Here is a 27,661-nt window from a genome sequence, read left to right on the forward strand (position 1 = left end):
ATAAGTCTTAGTATGGGCCTGTGCTGTACACCGAGATTGAATCAAAAGATTCTGAGTGAAGTTTAAAAGTGTGTTTCTCCCCTTTCTTTTCATTATTGACCCCATTCTAGACTTAGTTTGGGAATTGCATGTAGCAAATCATTTCCCCTCTGTCTGGAAACCGGTAAATGCGTTCCGTTTGTCAAAGCGTGTTAGCGAAGCGCCTGCAGCAAATTCATTACCACCCAACTGCGAGGCTCACTTCGCAACCTGGTCAGGCAAGAGGAGGGAGTTGTCCACGCCAAACTGCGAACAATGCTGCCTTAGTTCGTGCGTGCAACAAAAGAACCGAGGGAACTTGTTTGAATTTCAGAGCACGTCCTCTGCTCACACAGAAGGATGGACTTTACACCCCCCCCCCCAACCCACAACCCCTCCTCATCATCATCATCATCACCCCCTCCCTCCTCATCCGAACCCACCATCAACAGGGGGGAAAAAACTTGCACACTCTGAGAAGCTCAACTGTGCATGCACTTTTTTTTTATTTGGTGCTTGTAGACGTTATGGGAAAGTTGTGTCTCTCCCTCTCCCCATCCCTCCCTCTTTCTCCTTCTCTTCGTCTGTCATGTGCGTGGGATGCTCATGCTTTGCACAGAGCAGCTGTAGCACGCCGAATACAGGCTAGAGTGTTAGCGGCAATTTTAAAGTCCCCCCTCCCCTCCCTTCCGCCCCCCCCACCCACCAAATAATACGGCTGGGATATTTGAAGGGAACATACACCATATCACGGTACACTCGGACCCCGTTGTTCTTCACCGGGTTGGGACGGCTTCTGGTCTGATTGTGACTCGCCATTAGGAAGTAAGTGCAACTTGTGTGTCTGATTTAAAGATTTCCTTGTGCGCAAAAGTTGAATCTAGAATATCGTTTAAAAACATGCTCGCGTGCGCTGCTGTTTTCTTAAAATACGTCGCTGAATGATGTCTCGCAATTGCGTTACACTTTCAGGAAAGAAATGTGAAGTTTGTGGCTTTTAACCTTTTTTGCACAGTTTGGAAATAAGACACTGATAGGCACCCTTTAGATGCATTCAGATCCTAAGTTAGGCTTTATTCTCACAAAGAATAGTTTAACGCTATTAACTTCAAGAGCGTCTTCACTCTTTCAATTCAGCCTTCTGCAATTAAGTCATCTTTAAAGATTGTCAGCAGTGTTACTAGAGTAAAAGGTGCGTCAGAGATAATCTTCTTTCGTCCTCTTTGGTTATGAAAAACAGCCGAGCATAAGAGGAAGTGCTATCCAAAATTTGACGTGATTATTACACCTACATAAGGCATACTTCAGCGCCAATGAATCCACCGTGTTTGGGTTTTGTTTGTGTGGACTGGACGCAGTGAGAGAAGTGTGATTTCGAGAGCGATGTGTTTGAAAAAAGAAAGGAGAACAAGGACGGACTCATTTAGGAACAGAAAGAGATCCAGTCGCATATTTTTTCATGTTTGTTGAAGGACCTGAAATGTCTTGGTACAAAAGACACAAAAAAGACAAAAAAGTTTGACTTTACTCTGAATGAATAACGTCACCAAAATCGTCACACATCGTCTTAAAAACAAAGCGTTCGTTGTACAGTTTTACTCATGTAGGTGTTATTACACATGAATGCGTCGTATGCTCGAATAAAGCTAATACTGCAAAGAGAACTGCACCCTTCTGAAATGTTTGGCTTCTCGGCATTGTGTCTTTAACTTTCGCGGAAATGCAGCTTCTTGTAATTGCACAAGGATCAGCAAGTCTTACCTCTGAAAAACGGTGAGCTGTAATGAGAGCGTGGTCTCTGTGTGGAGGCCCATTCTGAACCCCTCTTTACCTTAATCAGGTGTGCTTTGTAATGAAAACCGCAATGATATGAAGTTAGTCACCCAACAGATCAACAGAAGGACAGGATGATTTTTGGATGTGGTGAAGCTTACGGTGCATTAAAAGAAATAAAGACATTAACAATGTGTGCGTAAATTATATAATTTGGGGCATTTTCCATTGTGCGGAGATGGCATTTGGGCAAATTCGGATATATCACGTTGCGAGTGGAATATGTTGTTTGGAAATGGACAGCTGAGATTTGCAAATATGAATTCACTAGATGTGACTGTGAACGTTTGAAGGAGCAAAGTGTGTAGAGTAATCCCCCATTGAAATGCACAGGCCCTGTGACTCATATTTGCTCATTAAAACACCTCTGCTTTGCCCCTCCCATCCACGAAACGAGAGTACACTTGAGGGCCAGGTCTAAAACTGTAGCAAGTGAATGGAACACCTGAAGAAGAGGAGGAAAAAAAGTTAATGTGCCATTGACAAATAACTGGATGTTAATTTATCACCGATATGCACGCATGAACCGACTCAGCCACGGTGTGAGATTGACTTTTTTTAAATTTTATTTTATTGTGAGCTGAGAGCCTTTCGCAGTTCGAACAGAATCAAAGTTCTGCACAGGATACAAGAAATGCACTCGATAACCTGCAGCTGCATGCTCCTGCGCATGATCCATCACATGTTCCATGTGCGTGTTATTGTTGACACACTTACAGAGCCCCTATATTTTTGACCTATTTGTGCCGAGCTATCAGTTAACTACTTACATTTCTACGGAAAAAGTGAGCGGGTTAACATCCTCGCGGAAAAGCGCTGGGGTCTCATTCCGCGGGAGGCGACACCGGCAGCCTACCTGAATGCCATTGTAGTCTGCCCATCTGATTGCGACGATGGCAAAAAGACAAAAACAACAACAACAACACACAAGCGGCTATTAAGGATTTCGACGCAAAGATCGAGCACGTGAGAGCAATTTGACTCCTGTTGTACAGATGTGTCTCGTGTGAGGAGCAGAGCAGTGAGCAAACGGGTACCGTGTTATTGCGAATAGAAAAATACAGCCTAGACAGGAAGACGCTGGCGCTCAAGCAGCGCAGCGATGCTCTCCTCACAAAGTTGTTTCGTTTTTATTGTTTAATAGCTGCAATTTCTGCTCGCGTCTCCCACTAAAAGCAGTAGAATCGCTCTCATTCTGTGTAAAAAAAACCCCACATATGGTTTCCTCTGCCATCCATTTTCATCCCTGTGTGAGAGAGGGTGTGCAGACTGCTCGCTGCAAGGCGGACTTACTCCAACGCGCTCTGTGTAATGGATGAAGATTGAGCATTGATATGAGGCTGCATTTGCGATTTTTTTTATGACATCACCGGAGTTACTTTGTCGTGGTCTGAGGCCTTTGACCTCACTGGGGTTGGTCCATATTTTGGCCACCCCCAGCCCCCTATCCTTTGGGGATGGCCCTTATCCCCCCCCTTTTCAGACTGATCGACCATGCAAGCCTGCAGAACGGACCCTTTGGCTCAGAGTCATCGGTTTTTATCTTTCCTTAAGTACACATTGGATGCGAGCGGACAACTTGACACTCTGGCCAAAAAAAAAAGAAAGAAAAAAAAATAACAAGCTCCTGTCTTCATAATCCGAAACATTTGCGTCGTAATTCCCTCTGCTGTTATTGCACTTTCCAGAGGAAACAGGATTTCCCACCTTCTCTGCCGCGTTTCTTCTCCACTGGCCTCGCAGGATATCTATTGCCATTGCCACAACGACTTAATAGAGGCGAAAGAGCCTTTTGTGGGATTGAAGCTATTTGCATTGCAAATGATGCCCCCCGTGCAAGGATGACTACACCTTACCGCGATTTTGAAGGCCCTCTTCAGCTCAGTAATACTGGTTAATGTCAAGTGAATATGACATTAACACTGGGAATATATATCTTTTTTTTCCTTTTACACCAGGTGTCTAACAGTTCGGGCTGTACTATGGTCCCCTCAACGACAAAAATAAGGGAATATAAGGGATATAATGCACAATGTGACTTGAAACAGGAAACTGATGACTTTTTTCCCCCACCACTATGTATATTTGAGTTCTGAGAGATGGAAACTTGGAGACCAGAAGATGAAATACACATGTGGATTATTGCTGAAGATTGGGAAGTGGGTTGTTATCTTTGGTTATCTAGCTGTATGAGTGTTCTGCTCGTCATAAAGCTAGATAACCGAAAGTAAAAACTACTTCCAGACTCGTCGAGGACTTTTGGACCACCTATTCCTAAACAGTTTCCCCATGGACCTGAGACTGTAGATGTGATTCATCTAAATGGGTTTATTTTTGTTCTTTTATTTATTATTATTTTTGTATCCCTCCCTCCCCTTACACACGTGCAAGCTTATCCACATGTAACCACCCACCCACACACACACACACACACACACACACACACACACTGAACTTTTCCTTAGACTGAAACACTTATGTTAAATTGTTTCATACTTTCTACAAATTGTTTTCAATCTCAATGTAGTTTTTAAGGTTATGGGGAGCATTAAAGATTGGCATTAAGAGCTTCTGTAGTAATCCACGTGTACGACTCCATGCTTCTTATTCCAGCATGATCGAGTCCGGCCAGGAAACGGCGCTGGCATCCCAAACAGTAATAATTAGGACATATACTGGAGTGACAAAAATGGAGAGAGAGAGAGAGAGCGAGAGAGAGGTGGGGAATAGGGGTAAAAGCAGGAGGGAGGTGGCAGAAGAGGGAGGACAGGAGGGAGGGAGGGGATTGGGGAGATGTTGGGGTGGGCGGGGGAGGGGGATCGGGCCCGCTTAATTGATTCCGTTAACCGCAGTGCAGGAGATGTGAACGACTGGACGATCCCATTCCCACGCTCGGTGGGGCAAGTGGCAATGCCATGCCCAGGCCCAGTATGACAGACAGCGCCGTGAGGACCTGGAGGGGCTGGGTGGGGGGATGGGGGACGACAGGGGTCATGAAAAGACGTCAAGTGCACCAGACTCATCTGCATCCCCAAAGAAAGAGGCGACGTTTCCCAGCCCCAGCCGACGCGGCGCTCCTAAACTTGGAGTAGTAACGGTCCTGAATGCGTTAATGTCTCCACAATTGTAGCAAGTGATAATGAGGACTTGGTTGGGGGGGGTCATTATTTTAAAACTGTGCGGTTTATGGCCGCATGTGCCCTCTGTGCGCGCGTATCCGGGCATTTTCCTCGAGAATAATTTTGCAAATGAGTCTTGGAGCAGCTGAATGGATCACAGCTCAGCACTTTGTATTTGAACTTGACCGCGAACGTCCTAATTGAGATTAAGAAAACAATGTCGGGGGTAGAAAATTAGCTGGCACAGATAAAACTGTGGGGTGACACATGGGACCAAGCGTTGTAACGCACATTTAACTGCCTCCCTCAGACGGGCCTTTAAAAAAAGAAAACACATTTCCTCCAGTAAAAGAAGTTTATCACTCACGGTGCTGTAGATTCGAGCTTTTAACGCCTGTAAGCTTGCGAAGATGCCTGCTAGCCTTCCCGATGATTGCCGGATCTTAAAAATGAGAGGTTGTTTCCATTGCAACCCACGTGTTTCCAGCTTGCCTGTTTATTTTGAATATTTACAGATTTAACTTCATTTTCATTCTTTGTACTCTCATTCACAGTGTATGTTTTTCCTTTCTTTTTTTCTTTCTTTTTAAAAAAAGTTCAGATTAAAAAACCCCATCTGATTAAGTCCTATTTCAAGTTCAGCATATGTTCAGAGTCTTTTGCAACAGAGGATTATTTAGGTGCCGTGTTAAACAGAGGCACAGTGGCTGAATTCAACACCGGCTTTGCTGAAAAGGTCTCTTGCAGACTTTCTCACACCGTCAGACAAAACTAGTGTCTCTTGTTCCCGACCCCTGTCAAAGACGGCATACAATACCGGGTCGTTTGGCCGAAAGAAATTTGAGAACACAATTTGGGCCGAGCTGCGGTGAATAAAACAAGTCTTATTGTCCTCGGTTAAGTCGATTGAAATCCTTGTCTAGCGTTATGAAAGAGAACACTGTTTTTAAGTCTGGGGGGCACACCAAATGTCAACTCGGAGTCAGGAATATAAAAAAAAAATGCCTCCGTCACTAAGGCAACATCTCATAGCCTGTCATTAGCCAAATTTTCGACTGTGGCATATTCAGCCTGTCCTTATTACAAATTATTCTATATATATATTTTGGTTTTGGTTTTCTTTAAAAAAAAAAAGAAAAAGAAGAAAAAGAAAGAAAAAGCATATATGCTGAATTTGTGTATGCTGCTGATCTATCCTAGTAGTCACTAATGGACCTTAGTTCAAGGATTGTGAATAGAATTTGAAATGTAATGCTTGGTTGTGCTATTACCAGGAGAGAGCAGCATCAGGTCTCAAACAGTTGCAAATCACACTTGCATGTTTCTCCTACTTAATAACCTCCTTTGCTGCGTGCAGGGAAGATGCAGTATGATTGGCAGCTAGCGTTTGTGTAGTTTTTGGGCTTTTAAATTCTAATTCAGTTCAAAATGCTGGTTTTATATGAAGTGGAAGCCACTGCTGCCATAAGTCCAAAAAATAATCAATAGCATTCTCTACATGTGATGATTACTTGGCCCCATCTGAAACTTACATTTAACTGATCCTGAAAATGTGCATCTTCTGTTGTGCATGGTCTCTAAAATATGCCTTAAATTAGTTTAGTGTCCTCCAGTCTGTGGAGGAAGCTTTTATATTATTCACGGAGGTGTTCCTAGTACAGTATAGTATACAAACAAGGCTCTCATTCTCGTATTTCTCTCTCTCTCTCTCTCTCTCTCTCTCTATATATATATATATATATATATATATATATATATATATATATATATATATATATATATATATTCGGTTAGCCTTCCATCCATGTTCACACATGCAGTCCACTGCTGCCACACCACTGTTGTCACCTGATTTGTTGAGTACCATAACCATGACGACCATCATAGAAGGTGTTTTCATATTCATTGGCTGTGCAATCAGCATATTTTATGTGAGTGTGTCTGGGCGCTTTATGTGATTCCTCTGTGCCTCTGTGCTGTGTAAGGCAGGTGAAATAGCAGGTTTATAGTATGTACCCGACTTGGATAATTTGTGCGCCACTCAAAGGATGTGAATATAGTATATAGTTCTTATACAGGTAACACACACACACACACACACACACATAAATATATATATATATATATATATATATATATATATATATATATATATATATATATATATATATATATATATATATATTCATATATTCCTGTGCAGCTTGAAAAGCTGGCAGATTGTGGGTATACAGAGTTATACACGTTACTTAGTTAGTTACAGCCACTTAGTTAAAAAAAAAAAAAGACATCATGTGTATCTACATAGTGGCGTTTATGCCCTACCATGCATCGTGGATAGCTAGTGAGAATACCACAGTCATGTTGATGAAAGGGAACAATAGCTGTGTCTCAGTCAACAACGTCTGTCTGGCTTGGGCCATGTCTCACTCTTTTTGTGTATATCTGTGTGTGTGTGTGTGTGTGTGTGTGTGTGTGTGTGTGTGTGTGTGTGTGTGTGTCCCCTGGACATGAACTTGAACTTGAGACAGGCGGCCAGACACCATCTGTGCACCAGGGGTAATGAATTCAGTGCATTCATGGCTGTGGAGCAAGCCTAGGCCACCACCACCCATTGATGAGCAGATGACTCCTATAGTCTGAGTTAGCTCTTCATCACTAATAGAATTCAACATTACCAGCTGGTAGTAGGGGTGATTGTTTTGTCTGTTTCCCTAAACGAGTAGCGCTGTGCAAGTGTGGTGGACCTTACGTGTATGCCTGCAGTGTGCATCCTTGTATGCGTCTGCATGCCTGTCAGTGTGTGAGCATGTATGCATGAAGGCCTCCATGTTTTCCTGTTTATCTTTGTCTCTCCATATAGCATATGCAAATTAATTGACACGGACCTCTTTTCCTCCCCATATGTTGGTCTTTTCTCCAATAAAGCGCTGGCCTGCTATTTTAACAACACGACTGTGCTGAATTTATTGCCTTGATAATTGAATGAGCCAGTTCAGTATTTCCCCTGATAAAGGGTAGTAAGTGAATGAGGCATAAACCTTAAACAAGCCAGGCACAATGTGAATTCCTGCAGGCCCTCCTTCTCCTACTCCTCCCTCTCTTCTTCCAGCTCAAGCTTCTGTCACAATCACAAGCACATACACATCCACACAGACGCATGCGCACACACAATAAGCTTTTCCCTCTGGTTGGTGTCGCCTTGGCAACGGTAGGTGAGATCACCTTGCGCATGGCAGCATCAGTCCCTGCCGATGCAGGACAGGTTCCTAGTTTCAGTGTGTGTGTTTGTGTGCGTGTCTGTGTGCGCAGGTGAATACAGAGTGTTTTATGCAAGAAACTAGAATGCCACCCACCCCTGTCTCCGTGGCTTAGCGTAAACACAGCTTTTTGTGTAAGGTTACATCTTTTTGCTTAAATCCCTTACATTTGTTAATTGATTAGCTTCAGGTTTCTTCTTGTTTCCTCCTTTTTTTAAATCCATAAACTGAAGTCATTATGGTAATCTAGCTCGTGAAAAATTTATAAGCGTCCCGATATATAACACAAAACAGAGTCTGAGATAGCAAATTTGTGTTTTACAGACACGCACGCTTAAAAGTGTCACTAACTTCACTAAGGGTGTCACTGCTGATTAACAGGGATCTGATCAGCCACTCTCCATAACAGACCAGCCAACCATAACTTGCCAATAATCCACTAAAGAATGTCATGGCCCAGCCCTTTTTAATGACATCATGCATGGCCACTTGAATGTCTTGTGGGGAGCAGCGGGTATGCTCTGTTCTGCCACACTGTATGCCCCCCCCCCCCTCCTTCAACTAACTGTGTGGATATGCATGACCGACATGTTAGTCAGACACCTCACTTAACTGTCAAATGTCTGTTATGCAACATAATGGGATTGAGTTTGAAAGCAACACATTTTTGTTGTTTGTATGGTGTAATCCTGCCTTTGTCAGCAACTATGAGCTCTGTTAATATTATCATTAATCTGTTTTAGTTTGATGTTAGAAATAAAATGTAAGTAGACTGTCAAATTATTTGACTATGTTTAAAAATTTCATCTTAAAAACTTAAAAACTAGAACCAAAACGAGTTTACATTCATCATTTAAAACTATCTTATGATAACCTGAAAATGTTCTGAGCATGCGTAAAACTCTGAACTTTATTCCATTAACTGAACATTAAGGAAACGCAAAAGTGAAGCTGAAATTTTGTAATTCCAAGACTGACACTTCTAACCCCCTCACTTAAAGCAAGCCCAAATCTTATTAATCTACATCGCCAGTATGCATGCTAGTATGCTCTCAAAGCACCCTACATTTCCCCCCATATTTTATGCATCACCTTTAAAGTTAATCACAGTGTAAAAAATGTTCCACAAAAAGCTTAATTTCGAGACAATTTAAAAAAAAACAGACATAGGAGGGAATTTTGAGGAAATACAAACCAGCCTTTTTTAATGCATAACAAAAAAAAAACCAGAAAAAGAATTTCACACCTTATTGTCTAAAAATCAATAAATATATAAATATTTGAAATCCAAGTTGATATATAGCTTATCTTACTATTTATCTGCACCCCCCGTTGAAGTTTTTAATGGAGTGTTTTTTAAGCTGATAAGATGTTTGTAATTCCCCAAAATCTAACATTACAACAACTTACTAGTAAAATATGCTTTCAGCTTCGTGGCAGTACGATAAGATATCAGCACTGTGGCAGCAGCAGTGCAGACTAAGGCTGTACGCACAAGTGCTATTTTTTGCTAAAGTCTGAATTTGGCTGTCTGCCTGTCTATATCTGTGCTCTGCTGGCTTTTGATTATGCAAATACTATGCACTATAAATGAATTAGTACACTTGCATCTGAAACCTGCTTCAAAGCGTGTAAATAATACATTTGGTGTCACTGCATAATTCATTCTCTATTAATTACATACACAAGACTGCGTGCTATACTCTGCATTTAGATGGTGTTAGGGTGTTAGGGCAACGCACACTCAGATGTTGTTTTCTTAAATATAGAACACATTGTGTACACAACCGCAATCTGTCAGTATCTAGATACTTGTTTCCAAAGTGCAGTTTTAATTCAAATAGCCTCTCATTGTTTTCATAATCATTTCCTATTATAAAGCTATCTCTGCATTGTCATCCTAACGCAATTTCCAAAACTCTACCGGCTTTAATCGTTGAATTAGTAATTCATTTTTGAGCGGGCTCTGATTGTGTAAAACACAACGCCCCTTTTTCATTGTTTTTTTCCCCCCCTTTTTCATATCAAGTGCCTCTGTAATTATGTATGAGAGGAGGGGCTTCGCAAAAAAAAAAATTAAATAAGCGCAAATATTTTAGACGCGCATCCCCTACAATTAAAATATGCCCATCTTCGCGCGCTTTGTAAGGCATGTGGTATTGAGGCCGGGCTACAAATTTGAATACGGAGAATCGTTTGAAAAATATATGCTGTTCGGCAATTAAATTATATGAGCACTTGGATGAGGAAGCACTACCACTGCATATAGAATGGTGAGCAGTAGTTGCTACGCTCGCATTAGCATCTGGCCCTTTTATGTAAATTTGATGAGAAAGGACTCATGCATATACGCCAGGGCTGGGGTGTACTCGCCTAATATCCTTATTAGAGAGGGATGAATTAAATATTTATTAGGGGGGCTAAGGGTTAGGAAGGGGGGGTGGGGGGGCTGTCCTGTGTTGTCATGAGGACCTGAGGAGAAAGAAGGGGGGAAAAGGGAGGAGGAGACTGGCTTTCTGTAAGAGTGTCTCTCTCTGCCTCAAGGTGCCACCATCTTAAGGCGTTTGGCGGTAGTGAGATTGTGGGGAGGGTAGACCTAAAATGTCCGCTGGCATAGACACACGCACGCATACACATTAATGCATACAAATTTCCATGAAGCATGTGGATAGCACAGAGATCTGAGAGTCAATTATTCAGATACTGTCGTCGGCAGCTATGCATGCCAAGCATTTCATTTGCATCTATTAATTCCTTCGATTACTGTCACTTAGCAGATCGACCTGTGTTTAGCTTTCTGTTGCTCGCCGCTTATTGTGTACGAACGCTAATACCGGCACTGCAGCTATCACATTTGCTAATATTTTGGGAATTTCAATTTGGCACGTCAGTGTATTTTTATCCCTGGAAACAATTTTCAGCGGAGCCTTCGTTAAGGCCCCGATGAAAGCACTGTAATGAGACACTCCAATATTTCTTTATATATATCTATATCTATATATATATATGAAAAAAGAACTAAATTGTGTGCATTTACCATCTTTTTAAAACATTAAGCAGTTCTTTAAGTTGTTTGATTGCTATGATTTTCAAACACTTGCCAATTTAATAGTACTTTTTGTGTATAATATAAATACATGGCTTTGCTTACTTAAACATTATAGATAAAAGATGCAGCATTTTACCTTAAGTGAGAATTTAGAGAATTTTTTGAGGATTTCAATTAGACTTTTTTTAAGGAAGCTTTGCCAAAAATGACAATACGAACGCTACAGAGCAGGCTAAGAAAGGCACTGACAATATTGTACGTTTATGTAAATGAACGCTTTACTGTTCTCCCTATCATTTTCTGTCTCCTTCTCTCTTCCTCACTCTCGCTGTCACATACACACACTTTAGCTGACCTCTCCTATCTGTTAATTATCATAAATGTGCTTAGTGAGCTGGCACACACGGGCACAAACGGGCACGCGCGCACACACACACACGCACTCACACCCCCAGCGCACAAACACACATTGTGCAGTCAGATACAGACGCAGCATTAGCATTCCCTTTCATCGTGAAGTGCTCCTGAGCATGAAAAAGAATGTGCAGGAAATTATTCAAGATGAATTATGCCACACATCATCCCGAGGATTCAGGCAAAGACACACACACACACACATACAATGACAAATACACACACACAGCTTACACACCAAAAAATATGGGGCTCACCAATCTGGGGAAAGTATGTTATCGAAGGAAATTTGGCTCTTGCTACAATTTCAAGATTTAGCTTAAAATGGCCGTTAACTCCCGTACGTGGATGTGCATTGCTGTTAGTCTATTCATTTGTGACTTGCCATCCTTATACGTTGAAACTGTCTCAAAGATTACGTGTAATTATTCCCATGTGAATTCTGCGTCCTTGCACACTTGCCTGTTGTCCCATTTTTCCATGCATAAAGTATATACACAATATCAGCTGATCCCCTTCCCTACATCCCGGTTTCCTCTGATGAGTGGTATGCCCTGGCGCATTGCCAAAGATGTGAGAATAATTAAAAGGCTGTGAGTTTGAATCTCGCGTTGGCTAATGGATTGTTACTGAGAGGAAATGAGACAGGCAGCATGGGGGAGCTGGGTGGCAAAGCAGACCTTGACTTTGGATAATGAAACACTGTAAGCCACGGTGGTGGAGAGAAGACACACCTCTCATAAAGCAAATGCTTTTGTTCTGCGACTACTCCCTTTTGTCATATAGGCAGGTGCAATTGGAAGGTGTCGCACAATGTGGGAAAGACACCGTCAATCCTGCGTCACTTCAGTCAAAATAGACGTAATTTTTTCCCCATTTTAATTTACAATCTCTTCCAAATCTCTGCAGCTCACTTAAATGGGCTTTTTTTTTTTTTTTTTTAAAAATGTTTCTCCACACAAGATAATCATTTTATGGCTCGTGTACATTTCCCTTTATGTTCTCTTTTATTGCCTCGGTGCGCGATTGCCTGTGATATGTATACGTCTGCAATTTGCATTATATTTAGCATCCAATGCATCACCACAGTGCCGCTTAAATGAAAGCTGGTTTGATTTTTTTTTATTTTTGGCAGCGTTGTTACCAGTGTAGCACCTCTACCAGCCCCCCCATCCACCCAACACACATGTAGGCTCAAAGCGTGGTGGTGGGGAGAGCAAGGGGAGCAGAGCGAAGCAGGGAGATAGAGGAGCAGGAGGGAGATGGGATGAGACAAGTCACACAAGCCGCAAAGGGAACAGGGTGAAGGTGGAGGGGGGAATGCTGTATAGTTACCCTAAACTCTGCCGTAGGGCTAGAAACACACATAGACACAGCAACACACGAATGCAGACACTTACACACGCACACTGGTTTGCCACACGACCGCAAGACACACTCAGAAATATGTGGAACATTGCAGTGGGGAGTATGAGAATATGCACCGATATCTCAGTGATTTATTTATTTATTTAGGTTCTTTTTTTTTTTTGTTCTTTTTTTACTCCCGAAGTCTTGATTGAATTTAGAGATGCAAGACTTCCACGTTTCTTTCAGGGTGCTTGATATCAATGCGCTTGTAAAACCTGTATTTGATGAAATAAAAAGGCAAGTAAATGGGAAAAATAAGAAGATGTCGTAGATGCATTATTAATTACTTCTTACAGCACGCACTGCAAGGGTGAATGTGTTGTTTTGCACATGCGCGAGAGCTTTAATACGGGGCTCTAATAAAATGTGGCACCTGTCAGTTTGACGCTGACTCGCTAAAAGAGTCTCGCAATCACTTGGGAACACAGGAGGAAAGAAAGCCAGTCTAAAGTGACTGCATAGTAGCCTACAGTATATTTCTGTACATAGCCTCCTAATGAGTCATAAGCACCACATGAGAGCGGCGAAACCTAAAGAAGTGTTATGTCTAAAGTGCACGCTTTGTCATCCATGTTCAACTTTCTGACATCGGGCCAATTTTTTAACTGACTTCTGTCTCAAGGTGAGGAGACATCCACCAGTCATATTTCATATACAGGGGGCAAAAGGACAGAAAATGAGAAGCTCAAATGAAATACTCCTGATTGTTTAAGGATGTGTTCAGGTTCACATGGTGGCTCGCTGGATAAAGTCACAAATTAAGTCTCAAACTATCCTTATAGGCTGCTGCAGTCTCTAATGACCATCTCTGACCTCAAATGCATTACTCAAACAACATGGCTGCAGAAACTGTGTTGGCATACACCAGAGACAATCAGGCAGTTTACAAGAAATAGCAGACTCTTTTAATATTATAGCGTTAAACGCCGCAGCAAAAACTTTAACATTTGAGCAAAGATTTATAATGATATTTTGAAGTATGCAAAACTGCTTGCCATGACCTTCAAGTGATACGCAAGTCAGCCGTTCATGTTCTGTAAGGTCCCAGGTTTGGCGTACTATTTGTGGCAAAGAGTAAAGGTTGAGAAGACATTTGCACAAAGTTATTGCCAATTTGAATTCCTCCAAGCAAACTTAGCTATGGTAGCTATTTCCCTCCTTAACCATATAACTGTTTGTTTGCTGTCATTCCGATGTTTTTTGGGTGAAAACTCGTTAATTGTGATTTGCTCGGGAAGAGTTGTTCAACAAGTAAAGGTTACCGCTTGGTAAACACTCCCTGCTTGTGTTGTGTATGTCTTTCATTGCTGCAGTGCTGGAGAAAGGGAGCTGAGAGAGGAACTGCTTGCAGCAGGAAGTAGAGGTCAACACAAGATTTCGGGGGTTTTGCTCTCTAATGGACCCACACGAGGTGAGCTTTGGTTAATAAACCAAGTGTGTGTTTGTGTGTGTGTTGTTGGTCTAAACTGTTCAAAATGAACGTGTATGAACATTTAGTTTTAGTGCATTTTGTGTATCTATCAGAAACATGAGTTTACTGTGACCTCTGGTAGTTCAAGGACAAAACATTTCAGTAAAACACTGGGTACCAATTTCTTGCTTGGCTTTTTATTAGTAATTGTTTTATTCTATAAAACATAATTGAATTATCGATTTGACAGACACATGTTGCGGTCTTATTATGCATTTGAAACTCATTTGGATGTTTTGAATACAAAATAATAAAGAATTTTGTTGGAACATCCAAATTTCTTTGTTGCCAGTTGTTTTGACTGATTTTTTTTCCTCTATGCCTATCTCCACCAATGTGTGTGTGTGTGTGTGCGCGTGTGTGTGTTTGCCTGCAGCAAAGTTAGCCCGTGTGTGTTGGATAAAGGCATAGATGTTAGCAGTGGTCCAGAGGACACAGTAAACAGAATAACAGCGGTTTGAAGGGAGCTCAGGCAACGTGATCGTGGGCAATATCAAATCCCATGACCCATTCTTTGCCCTGTGGTCGATACCAAAGACAACAAGCACGGGGGAAACAGAGGTTACTGCTCACTATTCATCATCACAACAATGCACACACAAACAGTAACTACAACCAGGAAGTGATTGCAAAAGAAACACCTCCTCTAGCTACCAGAACCCGCACATTAACACTAATTACGTGCAAGGCATCTTGCTGTTCACATGCAACATTTTTATGCAATCGTAGGCAGAAAAATATTTTAATGATTAGTTTAATGAATGGTTCTCATAACAATGAAATTCTTTCTAAATTAGCTGACAGCAAGAGCAAATATTCCTCATAATATTCCATATATATATATATATATATATATATATATATATATATATATATTCTCATATATTCTTAGTTTGATTCTTGCTGATGCTGAAAAAATGAAAAAAAAAAAAAAAAGAAGCGCCGGTATGGCGGCATATTAGCACCCTTAGGTCACAGTGCCCTGTGGCATTACTGTTCTTAATTACTCCCAGTACTCGTACACATTCGGTGGACTTCTCAGAAGAGCCAATTAGAAGGTCAGGGCAAGTCACTTGGTAGGAGCAGTCACTGCAAAAGTCTGCAGAAGTCTTAAATTTCACCCTCATTCTCTTTCCCTCTCTCACACAACTTAGACAACAGAAAAACATTCACACTGTAAATCTTCCTTTAGTCATATCTGTCGACCATTAACACAAGCACTAATAAAAAATAAGGGATGTCTGCTACACAGTATTGTTTGTTTATATTCCATCACCTCATTTGTTATGCTATAGTCATAATCATCTATCAGTCATGCAGATTTGAAGTACAGCTGCTTACTATTAGGGTGCCAGCGGGAGTAAGTATTTATAATGTGCCGCCTGCATTCAGCGAAACCCTCGAGTCTTTGCAGGCCGGCTTCTGTATCATCAGTGCTATCCCACAGCGATTAATGAAGTCATCTGCATGTGTCTGTATGATTAAGGAGCACTAAAGTGTCATTGTGTGTATGTGTGTGCGAGTGCGTGCGTGCGCGAGCGCGCATGTTGTCTGGTCTTCGTAGATAAAACAACAGCACAGAACAAAAGATGCCAGCATACGAGGAAGCATCGCATTCGTCCAATCCCAAAGAACAAAATAACAATTTTGCACAGTATTAACAGCACAGTAAATATGAAGGCTTCATTCTTCATGATCAGGTTATACAAGAAGAGACAATTTAAAAAAAATAATAAAAGGATGAGTAAAATCAAAGTGGAAATTAAGGGAGAAAAAGTGAATTATTTAAAAAACACACTGTAAAATACTGAAAGTTTTTTTCTCCCTCTCTCTTTCTCTTCAATGATTTAGTTTCCATCTATAATTTTCCTATTTCCTATTTGTCAAGTAATTCCATATTTCATGCTTGGATGCAATCCTTTCCCCATGCTATATATTGCAGATGCTCATGCCTCTTAGCGATAGCATAATATGTCTTTTCCATGCTTGTTCAAAAATTCCACAAAACTAGAACATCCTCATCTCTTTTTTTCCCCACTCCCACCCCCAACACCCTTCATTCTAATCACGGATGCACCAGAGGATGAGTTTGGTATTTGTGCACATCTCATCTTATCAATTCATAATTAAAATATATAAAGCTACAGTTCTTTTTTCTCCCTTTTCATATAATATCTAAGTAGCTTTCAGTGGGCTGTGTAATAGCGCTGCTTAGGGAGGCTTTCTTCTGCATCACCATACAGTCAGAACAAAGGATATGCACATCGTAAAAATCATGCAAATACATGCAAATTGCTGGCAGCAAGAGAAAGCGTAGTAGCAGGAGGGGGGGGGGGGGGAGTTTGTATAAGCAGAGAGGGATGCCAAGGACTTTGTATACAACACTCACGCACACAGTCTTTCTTTAAGTTGTGTCATATAACTGAAGAATACTGCTTTTGAATCTCATTGTAAATCTCTTCTCAAGACTTTCTCCTTATAAATTCCTCTTTATTTCTGTTTACCCGCAACGCATAAACGATATATGGATTTGTATTATTTGCGGAGAACCGCGTTCCATTTTTATGATGCAACAAAATGTATAGTGCTCATTGAGGACGCTATTGTAAATGCAGTGAATGCAAATGTGATTCACTGGCTGCAAAAAGCATGCGTGTGTCTGTGTGAGCGTGCGTGCTGGGATGATGCAATATTTTGGCTGCACCACCTCAGAAAAATGCAGAGCAGATATTAGTGGCACCATGCTAATAACGGTCACACCCCTCCTCCTTGCCATCACAGTGAAAACTTTATCTTACGTGATACTGAAACTATAGGGATTAGGTAAAGACAGCTAGGCCCTTTTCCCTCTACCTCTAAAAAGCAATATGCTTGCATTATATTTCTTGATATTAGAATTGGCTGTTAATGTGGATGTTCAGAGCCATGACAGGGTTACTGCATCATCACGGTTTCATCAGCATAGAATTCCTTAAAGAATAATTTGTGGTCTACTAAACTCAAAGTCACATTACTTACATCCTAAATTACATAGCATTTTATTTTTAGATGAAATGTTTTTTGTTTTCTTTTTTTTTTTAGCTTGAAATGTATTTATGGGTTTAGATTTCCCTGCTTGTATTTCATTTTCATACCTTATTTGAATATAAATCCTGCAGTTACCCAATAAAATCCTTATCAAAAACGGAACATTTTGCACAATATATTTATTTATGTGAAATTAATTCCCGTAGCATCTCACCCCGATGACCAAAGCTGATCAAGACAACAGTCAACAGTCAGTAATGCCTTCTGCTCGCCTGCAAACAATCATATTTAAATAACACCGCCCTCTTTCAGACACACACGTGCACACATGCACACATACACACACGGACCAACCCGCAGACACAATATGGCAGGGGAGGAAAAAAAGGGGGGAGGGCACACACAGAAACACACTCACAATTGTGCATAATGATGTTAACATTCCTGCATGTCTAATGCAGGGGATATTGAGACAGACACTAGCTGGTCTGCAGTCTCGCTGCACATTGTGTGTGTTCACGGGTATAAACGGTAGCAGGGCATAATGATGTATTAACTGTGGCTTGCTCTCGCTCTCAGTGTTTGGGCTCCTTGCTGAGGTTACTACAAGACTATGTTAATCTTATGCAAGATCACGCTGCGCTTTATTTTCTAGTCTGCTGCGTTAAATTTTAGGTGCGCTGCTAAAGAAACATCCGTGTTTGCTTTGGTTTTTGCACAGAATTGCAACCAATAGACCGTTTATTGCTTTTTGCTTTCTTAAACGCTTATTCATTTTGGAGTGATTAACCAGATTTGCAAAGCTATTTAAATATTGCATGTAAACGAAAGAATAGCAGTGGGTGTAGCATTCCAAGGTTTTAGCAAATAACAGCTAAATTAAAAAAAAAAAAAAAAAGCCAAGTTGAAACAAATTAAATCATATTTATTCACAAAGAATATCTTAGAGGGTGTGGCTAATTTGAAATGCAAGCAACATCAAGCGTGGCACATATTTTTCAAGTTCCTTCCAAATAAAATCTGCACAAATATGGATATGAAAATGGAGCGGCTAGATCATAAAAGATGGAAACAAAGAAGGACAGACAGCATATACTGGCAAGGACAGGCAAAAGATGAAGCTCATTTTTCCATGGGCACCCAGTGGCGTCTGCATTGCAGATCGCTAAAATCCCCCTCGAATGCATCCCTGGGCTTAAGGAGGGTGGAGTGGGGAAGGGTGAACAAGGGCTGGGTTTATGCTATCCCTGCTTTGGTACACTTTGTTTTTTTTTTTTCCTTCCCCCACCAAAATATATTTTTTTCTGTCTGCATCAAATGTCAAGTTAATTTCCTGGGCGCTATGAGGGATGTGTCCTCCCCTTCGGTATGTGTGGCAGGGTGGTGGATTGTGTCAGGGTGCTTTGCGTGCCGGTGTGTTTATGTGTGCGTGTCTCTGTGTGTGTGTGCGTGTTTGTGTCTATATGGGTGAATGGGGAAAGGAAAAGGGGCATGGCAAGGCAAAGAGAGAGATGAGAGGTGGTGGTGGGGGGTTCAGTACAGTATGTATAAATTGGTTCTCTCTGAAGAGCTAGAGAGGTGTGTTGAAAGTGTGCATGCTTGTGTGTGTATGCAAGTGTGCCTGGTTGTATAAGAATATGATCCAATTATTAATAGATACTTTTGGCAATGTACCCCTGGCCATGTACCTGTCATTTTCTTTTTTCTTTTTTTTTTGTGAATTCATATGTTCCGGTCTTTTGAAATTTCATCTGAATTGAATACTAATGCAAAAAAGGAGAGGAGAAAAAAAAAACACAAGGTATACAATAACAGGCATAACAGCATAACTCAATGACATTGTAAAAAAATCTAGAAAAAAAGCAGAAAATCTTACCTTGCATACATTTCCTAACAATATCGTTTCGATTGGGGTTGTCTTAGAGGATTGTTTGTGGTTTAAACAATAAAAGCTCATTATCAAAGGATATGTAGCTCTGTTAAACACATTGACGTATCAGCCCTCTGTTAACCTTCCTGTTGGACTCTTGGCATCCTTTAAGTCTTTCTGAGACACATTTAATTTGACTTTTTGTATTGATTTGCGCTTTTCATTATTATCATGAAGTAATCGTGATGCCCTTGTGTCCGCTACCTTTAAAAGCAACTAGGCCTTCATTTATTGCTGCTGGGTTTTTTTGTCTAAACACAAATGTACTGTGCTTACCTGTCTCTGTGTTGTTAAAATGGAGTGTGATTGAGAGTTTGTGCTCAAATGCACAAGCTGTGCTGTGTTCTCAAGGCGCTTTTTAGTGTCTTTATTATGTCTATGCATGCAAAGTGTAAACGTGCACCTGTGTATGTTTTTTTGTTTTTTGCATACAGCTATTAGGTGAATAAAAGCAAAGTGGATATTTTGTATTGCAAAGTGTAAAAAGGCTTATTGCAGAGAAAGGGATTTGCATTTGTCAGTCGGGCTTGCACTGATGTATGCTCCTGCCCCACAAATGTCACATCCCATAACCCAGAAAAATTACACTAGTCCCACCTAATTATGCATATTCATGATGCTGTTTTGCATAGTGCTGGTAGCATACTTCTGTTACAAGCCACAGAGCTGAGGGATGTGGCTGAGTGAAAAGGCTTTCAATCCACTGATTCAGCGTGTCTTCGCCACAAGCATCAGCTTTATAACAGTACCTCCATGCCATTTTTTTTATTATCTCAGACCATTATGGAAAGAGAGCTTTCTCTTATTTCTTGCAGTCAGTCATGCTGCCACTGCCTGCAGCATGTTCAACCCCGGTGGGAATTTTTAATAAAGAAATTAGCTTTGTCCTAGTTTATGAAGGTCATTTTGAAAATAGATCAGATTCAACAAATGATTTTTTGAAATACTTTATCATTTATAACCCATCTCGTCTCTGTTTTGCTTTCTCTGCTTCTTTATCCGTTTTATTCTCCTCCTGTAGTAAATGCGGTTCTGTTGGTCATTGGTAATGAATATGCAAATCAAAAGGAGACTAAGGCTAGCAACTGGGAGCGGCTGAAGTTATGACTGAAAAGATGGGAAAGTGGATGAGTCGTAGTGGCGGGCTCAGTGGTGTATTCTAGCACTTGCAGAACAGAAGTAATCAGACTTGGCCCAGCTATAATGAAGGAGAGAGTCTAGGCTGTGCCACCGCTTGGGTAAACAGCGATTGTTTCAGTCCAGGATTCCAAACATGGGCAACAGTGGTACTATTGTCCAGTCGCCTCTAATTAAGAAGTGAACCAAAGATGGGGGAGAGGGAAATGGGAATGAGAGGTGGGTAAAAAAGGGGCAAGAGGGGGAAAAGGGGGGGTGGGGGTGTTGAGAAGAGAGCAGGAGCAGGTGGGAACCTGGCAGTAACAGAAGCTGGGACGGGCGGGGGAAGTGAAGAAAAAGAGAGGTATGGAGGAAGGTAGTGAGAGGTCCTTCTCTGATCCTCGTCTTTTTTTTTCACACTATCATTGTGTCTTTTTTCTCACCATCTTCCTCTCGTTTCCATATCCTCCTCTCTTCCAACACACCTCTCTACCCCGTCTTTCCCTCTCAGCCTTTCATCGATACTTCCATCCTTCATCATTCTAAAAGTCATCTACTCTATTCCTTCCACCTGCCCTTTGTTCCTTTTTTTTTTTTTTTTTTGCATTTGGGATGGTGAGGGATGTTTTGCCTGTCATACCACCTTTGTATCACCTTTCCCATCCAGTGCCGGAGAGGGGGGGGGGGCAGAGAGAAGAGGAGGGAGAAAAAGAAAAAGAGGAGCGGGAGTTGGGGGAGGTGGATGAGAGGAGCAAGAGAGAGTAAAAGAGGCAGGACCGAGACAAAAAGAAAAGATCACACTGCTTCCTGGCTTAATGAACATGGGCAAAGGACGATCACAATAGAATACATTATGCTCTTGTTAGCAGAGGCAATCAATTAGCAGAGAGCACACACCACTGGCACACCATCTTTCCTGCCTGGGCACTGGCTCATTCAAAGCCCAAACGAGTGACTGAAGGGACCCCCTCGAATCTCTGTTTTTCCCACCCTCAATGCCCAGTGGCCACAAAAGATCTTCTTTGATACATCAATGTGAAAGGGGACAGTTTTGAATTTGCATGTCCACCACATTCACACCACATGGGTTGAATTATTACTCAGGTTTTACTGCAGTCAAAGGTCACATGTGTGTGTGACTGAATAAACAGAAACAAAAGCATTCATTAAATCAGAATTAGAAAACAAGTTCCCAAACCCCATTTAGTCCCATTTATCTAAACTAATAAAAACAATACGAAGTTTATTAGACATTTGAAAGCTGTCCACCAACGACACACTCTACCCACTAAAGCTTAGCTTGAGAAGATGGGAATCAGACATGACAACGTATCCGTGAGTGACACTGACAATTGCATATGAAATTGTCAGTCAAGTTTCCATCAGCAGTTCATACAGTGGTTGGATGAAATTCCTTCATCCTCTTACCCCCATGTTTTCTTCTTTTTTGTGTCATCTAGAGGAATAGCTCCAGATAATGGCAGCAATCTTTATTGTGAAAAAGGCAAGGAGTAGTTCTGCCTTAACACAGGCACAAATCACAACTGTCTGGCTGAGGATCTGTAGAAGTGTCTGTGATGAGTAGAATAGACTGCTTTCACCGAGGAACTTTGCTGTGATTCGAGGTAGAGGCTGGAGATAGAGGAAACAAAAGGAAATGAAGGAACATGAGAGAGAGGAAAAATTGTATTAAGAGTGAGGATTCGGGACTTGTTTTTTTTTTTTTTTCCCTGAAGACAGAGCTCACTGAGAGAAAAATGGCCACGGGTTTGGGTTCAGCGAATCAGCTTTTCCTGTTTTTGTCAGGGCATTCACACTTTTCAATATGGCCATCTAGAGATTGTGCCCGTGTGTGTGTGTGTGTGTATTTCAGTCACCTTTCCCATTATGGCATGGGGCATAATACACTCTAACACTGAATACAATTTCTTACACAAACGGTGTACAAATGTCCTTCAGAATGAACTTTGATGCTTGACGTGATTTTAAATTTTCTCATTTAAAAGGATTAATGTCTCAAAGGTCAAATTAGCGAAAATACAGAACAATCCTTCAGTTTTCTTGGAAAATAAATTTTTCTAGTTTTACCACAAAAAAAGCATTTGTTTTCTAATGTTGCAATATATTTAATTCACAACACACAGCAGATTCAAAGACTATAAACTATGAACGTTATGGGCTTTACTGCAAAGCTGTTAAGTAAGTAAAGTCTATACTTATTTCATACATACATACAATGTTCCCTCTAATTTTTCATGTGTCTGAGCGAACACACAAACTCCCTGAGCGATCCTTTGGACCACTGTGAGCAACAGCAGACGTGTGCACTGTGGTCACGCCAGCATCGAATCCATCCAAGTTACATGGTTTATTAAAATAATCAAATTACAGCATTTACATTTATGTTAGACTACTTTTAATTAACTGCTTTAGCCCACTTACAATGAAAATTTAAAAAAAAATCTTGTTCATGACCTGTGTAGTATGTTAACACTATTGGAAGTAAAAAAAAAAAAAAAAAGAATACATATATATATATTTATAAAGCTCTGACTTGTATTATGAGTTTGTGGTCTGGGAGAGAGTCCTGTAGCTGTCTGTCTGCAAAATACAGTATACAATGACCAATGTTGGGCAATTTAATTACATAGTTACTTTTTCAAAAAAGTAACAGAGTTATGCAAACAAAGTTTTTTGCAGCTGTTTACCTAAAAATGCAGCCAATGCATTTTTAAATAAACATTTCAAACTATTTACAGAACAATCAGCTGTTCTGCATCAAATTTGATGGCATACAAATGATTTGTGCCACTCCAAAAAAGGAATTTCTGTCCACTATGAGATAAAGGAGAACATAAAAAGCCTGATACCTGCAGGCCTGACAACAGGAGATGTATCACTGCTGTAACAGCTGTAACATTCAGCAGTCGCCTCATTGTTCTGACACACACAACAAAACTATTGACTTCACTACACACTAACTACACAAGATTTGCGCTAAACGTCGCAAATCTCTCACATCTCAAAACACCGCCGTCACTCCTAAAACCTCCCCCTTCCTAAGCAACTAAATGCCATGTTGCCATATCATTTTTTGATTGGTCGACATGGTACACTTTTCGACCAATCGGAAAGGCTGGGGTTTTTTTGGTTTTGTTTTTGCTCACAGGCAGAGAGTGCTTTCGAGCGTTTTCCTTATAAAACGCCGTTTTTACCGTTTCTTCCCGCAGTAAATATAAACAGCGATAGTATTCAGGAAGAAAACCAAACATTGCATATATTTTTATCATAACTCTGGTTTTACGTGACCTATCAACACAATTTAAAAACTGGTATAAAGTCCACACTTTTCCCGTCAATTGTTCCGTCTGTCCTGCTCACATCTCCAATGGTTGTCCACGTTGTCATTAACGTGGCTTCACTCTACATCAGCCACGCCGCTTTGCTAGCTAAGGGCGCTGCCATAGCCCGTTAACGACGTTGATTAGCTGCGTATATACGAATGTGAATCACATTATTGTCTGCAATATGGGATAAGGTGGCATCGTTCTAATCCCAGCAGCCAGTCACTTACTGACTAACACAGCAAAACAGAATTATTAAAGTATTAATTTTAATTTCAATTCAGGTTAGATTTTTTTTGTGCGCAACGCAGATTTTCTGTGCGCAGAGACCGTGCCAGCAGTAAGCAATTGCGCACGTGCGAAGCTTGGAGGGAACATTACTTACATACATATATACATACTTATAAGTCTGTTTTTAATTAATTAATTATTTAAAAAGACATACAAGACATACTCATCTCTTATCACTTAAGTCCACTTCAGACTCATATGGTGGAAAAATGAATGAGTAACATGAAAAATTATATTTCTTTACTTAATTTGGCAGATTTCTGAAAGTCCATGCCTACATAGGTCAACAGAAAGGCAGCACAGCTGGTACCTATGGTACTGGCATTACTAAAGTGTTGCTCATGTTTGTGCCACAGCGTAACTTACTCTGAATCAGCCAATCAAGGAGACTGTGTGCTTGTTACTGCGTTATTAGTGGCCAATCACAGGAGCCAGTTCCACCCCCAAAACGGTCAAAAAGCAGGTCGATTTGCAGCAGCAGAATTTCACTTTGAAGGCAGAGTCACCTGCCATGTTGTGTATGCCAAGAAACTCGTGCATGCATGGCGGCTGCTTTGTGTGCCTGGCTGCTTAGTTTTATACAGGTGGTTGTTAAATTAATCTTCAGTACTCAAGCGTCAGTGAATACCTGTGTGTGTGTGTGTGTGAACTGCTATTACTGGCTATTCAGTATGTTTTATTGAGCTTGCTATGAGAGAAATGTGACACCACACCTAATGGAGCTTAAGTCGACACCACAATTAGTCCAGATCGTATCCTTTCTCAGTAGAATATGCAAATAATTATTGATTAATTATGATATCTTTGTTTTTTGACTGTTTGCTTGTGTGTAACTGGATCAGCTTTTGTGTCTTTGTGTTTATATTTCTTGTCTTCTGAGTTTTTGGAAACACTGTAGTGTTGTGTTTTTGACATTTCATCATGTGCTATGGAAGATGATTGAATCACCTGGAATATTCAAATGTGTGTAATGTATTCATCGTTTAAAGCTTCAGTGGGCATTTTGTTCCTCCTGCACTTGAAAAGGTGAAATGTTCACCAGTGCTGGTGAGCCGTTCATGGTTTGCTCTGCTACTTGCAAAAAAAGAGATGGAAAGAGGTTGCCTTTGCTGTCATTTGAAAACACACAAAAGACAAAACATAAAAAAAATAACACGGCTTGTAGCTTCTTTCCTAAAGCCTCAACTCAAATTACTTTATACATTTTAAGAGCTTCTCTTTACCTTATATATACCTCTGCCTTGGTTTCATTGCCAGCTCTTTTTATCTATTTCTCCTCCTTGATCATATCCTGTACTCTCTCATTGTGGGTTCCTGTATACAGGTCATCATGCTGCTGACATTTGTGTCCAAGCAGAGCCTAGTGGTATGGCCTTTACCACCCCTCGCTGGGTCTCCCTTCACCATCAGCACCCCCTACTGTGATTCTTAACCCACCAAGTCCTCTTCATCTGCGTGCACATCAATGAGTGTGTGTGTTTTCTTGTGTGTGTTGGTGTGCTTTGGGACCATCCTCTGTGTACAGTGTCTGTGTGTTTAAGCCATGTCCAGATCAGCCACGTTCATGCTTGCCTTTAGCCTGTGAGCACAGTAGGGAACATGGTATGGAGCAAGCCTCTTTCTCTGCTGGATACAGGGTGAGCAAATACAGTTGCTGTGGGCTGGCGGGGGTACTGGAGTATGTTACAGTGGATAGCTTACTATGATGTGATAAGCTCAACTCACAAGGTCTTTTCTGTGACAGTAACTTGAAATTATGTCTAAATATGTCTTTCTTATTAAAGAAATATCTAAAAATTCAATTATCAAAGGGAAAAATTGCTTCTGCTTTTTTTTAAAAAATATATATATACGTAGATTACTTGGAATTCTTTTACCCCTGACTTTCTGGAATGAAGAATTTTGGAAGAGCTGATGTGTTTTAAAAAAGAAAGTGCAAAGCCTCATTGTTCTGCTTCTCAAACACACACTCTTACACACACACACACATAGGCATACTCACCGTCCCTGCAGTCATGGGAATGGAGAATACCGAGGTTCAAGGTCATTTCAAGTATTCTGCACCCCGGGGCTCTCCATTGTCAGTGCACCACATCCTTTTGCTCACGCATCCACTCGGATTCACATACATTGTATGCAGGGATTCATTCTACACACGGCTATTCAAAAATACACAAACATCTGAGGGAGGAAAGTGTCTGTCAGGTGTGAACATGACACTTTGTAAGTCCATTCACATATACAAGCAGCTGCACGTGTGACTCTCTGGTGAAGGCACAATTATCCACGTTTGCTTCTGTAGCAGAAAAGAATAAAAAAGTATCGTTAGCTGACAACTGCTGGTTTTTGGCATCATTTAACTGTTGGAATAATCATTGTTTGGGATCATCAGATTATATATTTTTTGGTTTTCTATTAAGTAAAGGAGTCGTACTGCTTGGAAATGATAGAGGCATTTTTTTTAGAATCAAACTGAAGGTAAGGAAAAGAGAGAGAGAGCAGCAGTGGGTGTGATTAGCTCCTTTGTTGGAGGTCTGTTGAGCTTCATTGGTTCCAGAGAATAGGTTCCTAATGAACCCAGCCAAGCTTGGACCAAACTTTGTGCTGAAGACAAACTAAGTTATGGTGGTCTGGCGGAGCGCTGGGGGTGAGCCGACTGATATACAACGTCTGGACATATGGTCCCCCCCCCCCCCCCCATCAGTGCCTCTCCCAGCCACTTTCCCATGTCCTGGCTTCTGTGCATGACTGTCCTTTTGTGTGTGTACACGCAGAGTTGGACGTAGCGTGAGGAAGAATATTTATAGTGTGCATTTTTGTATTTCATTGGTAACTCATCAGAAAAGGGAAACAGGAGAGAAGAAACAGAGGGATTCAGGGGCGTGTGTGTGTGTGTGTGAGAGGGGGGTGCTGGAGAGAGAGGCTGGTTGATGCTTACTGAAAGCGACAGAGGAGAGAGGGCTGCAGGCTTTGTCTTTCCAGCTGACCCCAATACAGAATCCTTTCTGACACGTCCTACAAGACATGGAGTAACTGAGTAAATCAGGCCAACCTGGCTTTTGTGTAGCAGCAGCTACACCATAACAGATGTGTGTTTATCCATGCATGTGTAGGAACATGTAAGGAGGAGGTGCAGGTGAGCCTCGTGGTGGTTTGAGCCTAATTGTTTGGGTCAGGGTGGGAGTGTGGGGACGGATGTCTTCCGTGTCCCACCAACCAGGCTCTCGGTAACTGAGCCGGCGAGGGGGAGAATGGGCCCACAACAGGGCCACACAGCAGGCTCAAACAACACTTATTCTACTGGCCAAACTGTCAGCCAGAACAACTTCATTGTGCCCAAAATTGGAGTTGAAGGCAAGGCAAAGACTAGAGATGGGAG

General features: G+C 41.2%; 1 long non-coding RNA gene across 1 annotated transcript in view; it reads left to right on the forward strand.

Moving 5' to 3' along the window:
• The first annotated feature begins 526 nt into the window (after nucleotides 1-526).
• The window catches only part of LOC102792929 (uncharacterized), a 35,925-nt gene continuing 8,790 nt past the window's right edge, over nucleotides 527-27,661 (forward strand). The window contains exons 1-2 of the long non-coding RNA XR_004843444.2: nucleotides 527-843; nucleotides 14,417-14,514. This is a non-coding gene — a long non-coding RNA (uncharacterized LOC102792929). The remainder of the gene's footprint in view (nucleotides 844-14,416; nucleotides 14,515-27,661) is intronic.

Source organism: Neolamprologus brichardi, chromosome 12 (assembly GCF_056152115.1).
Source record: "Neolamprologus brichardi isolate AB-2024 chromosome 12, ASM5615211v1, whole genome shotgun sequence".
In the NCBI taxonomy this organism is placed as follows: Eukaryota; Metazoa; Chordata; class Actinopteri; order Cichliformes; family Cichlidae; genus Neolamprologus; species Neolamprologus brichardi.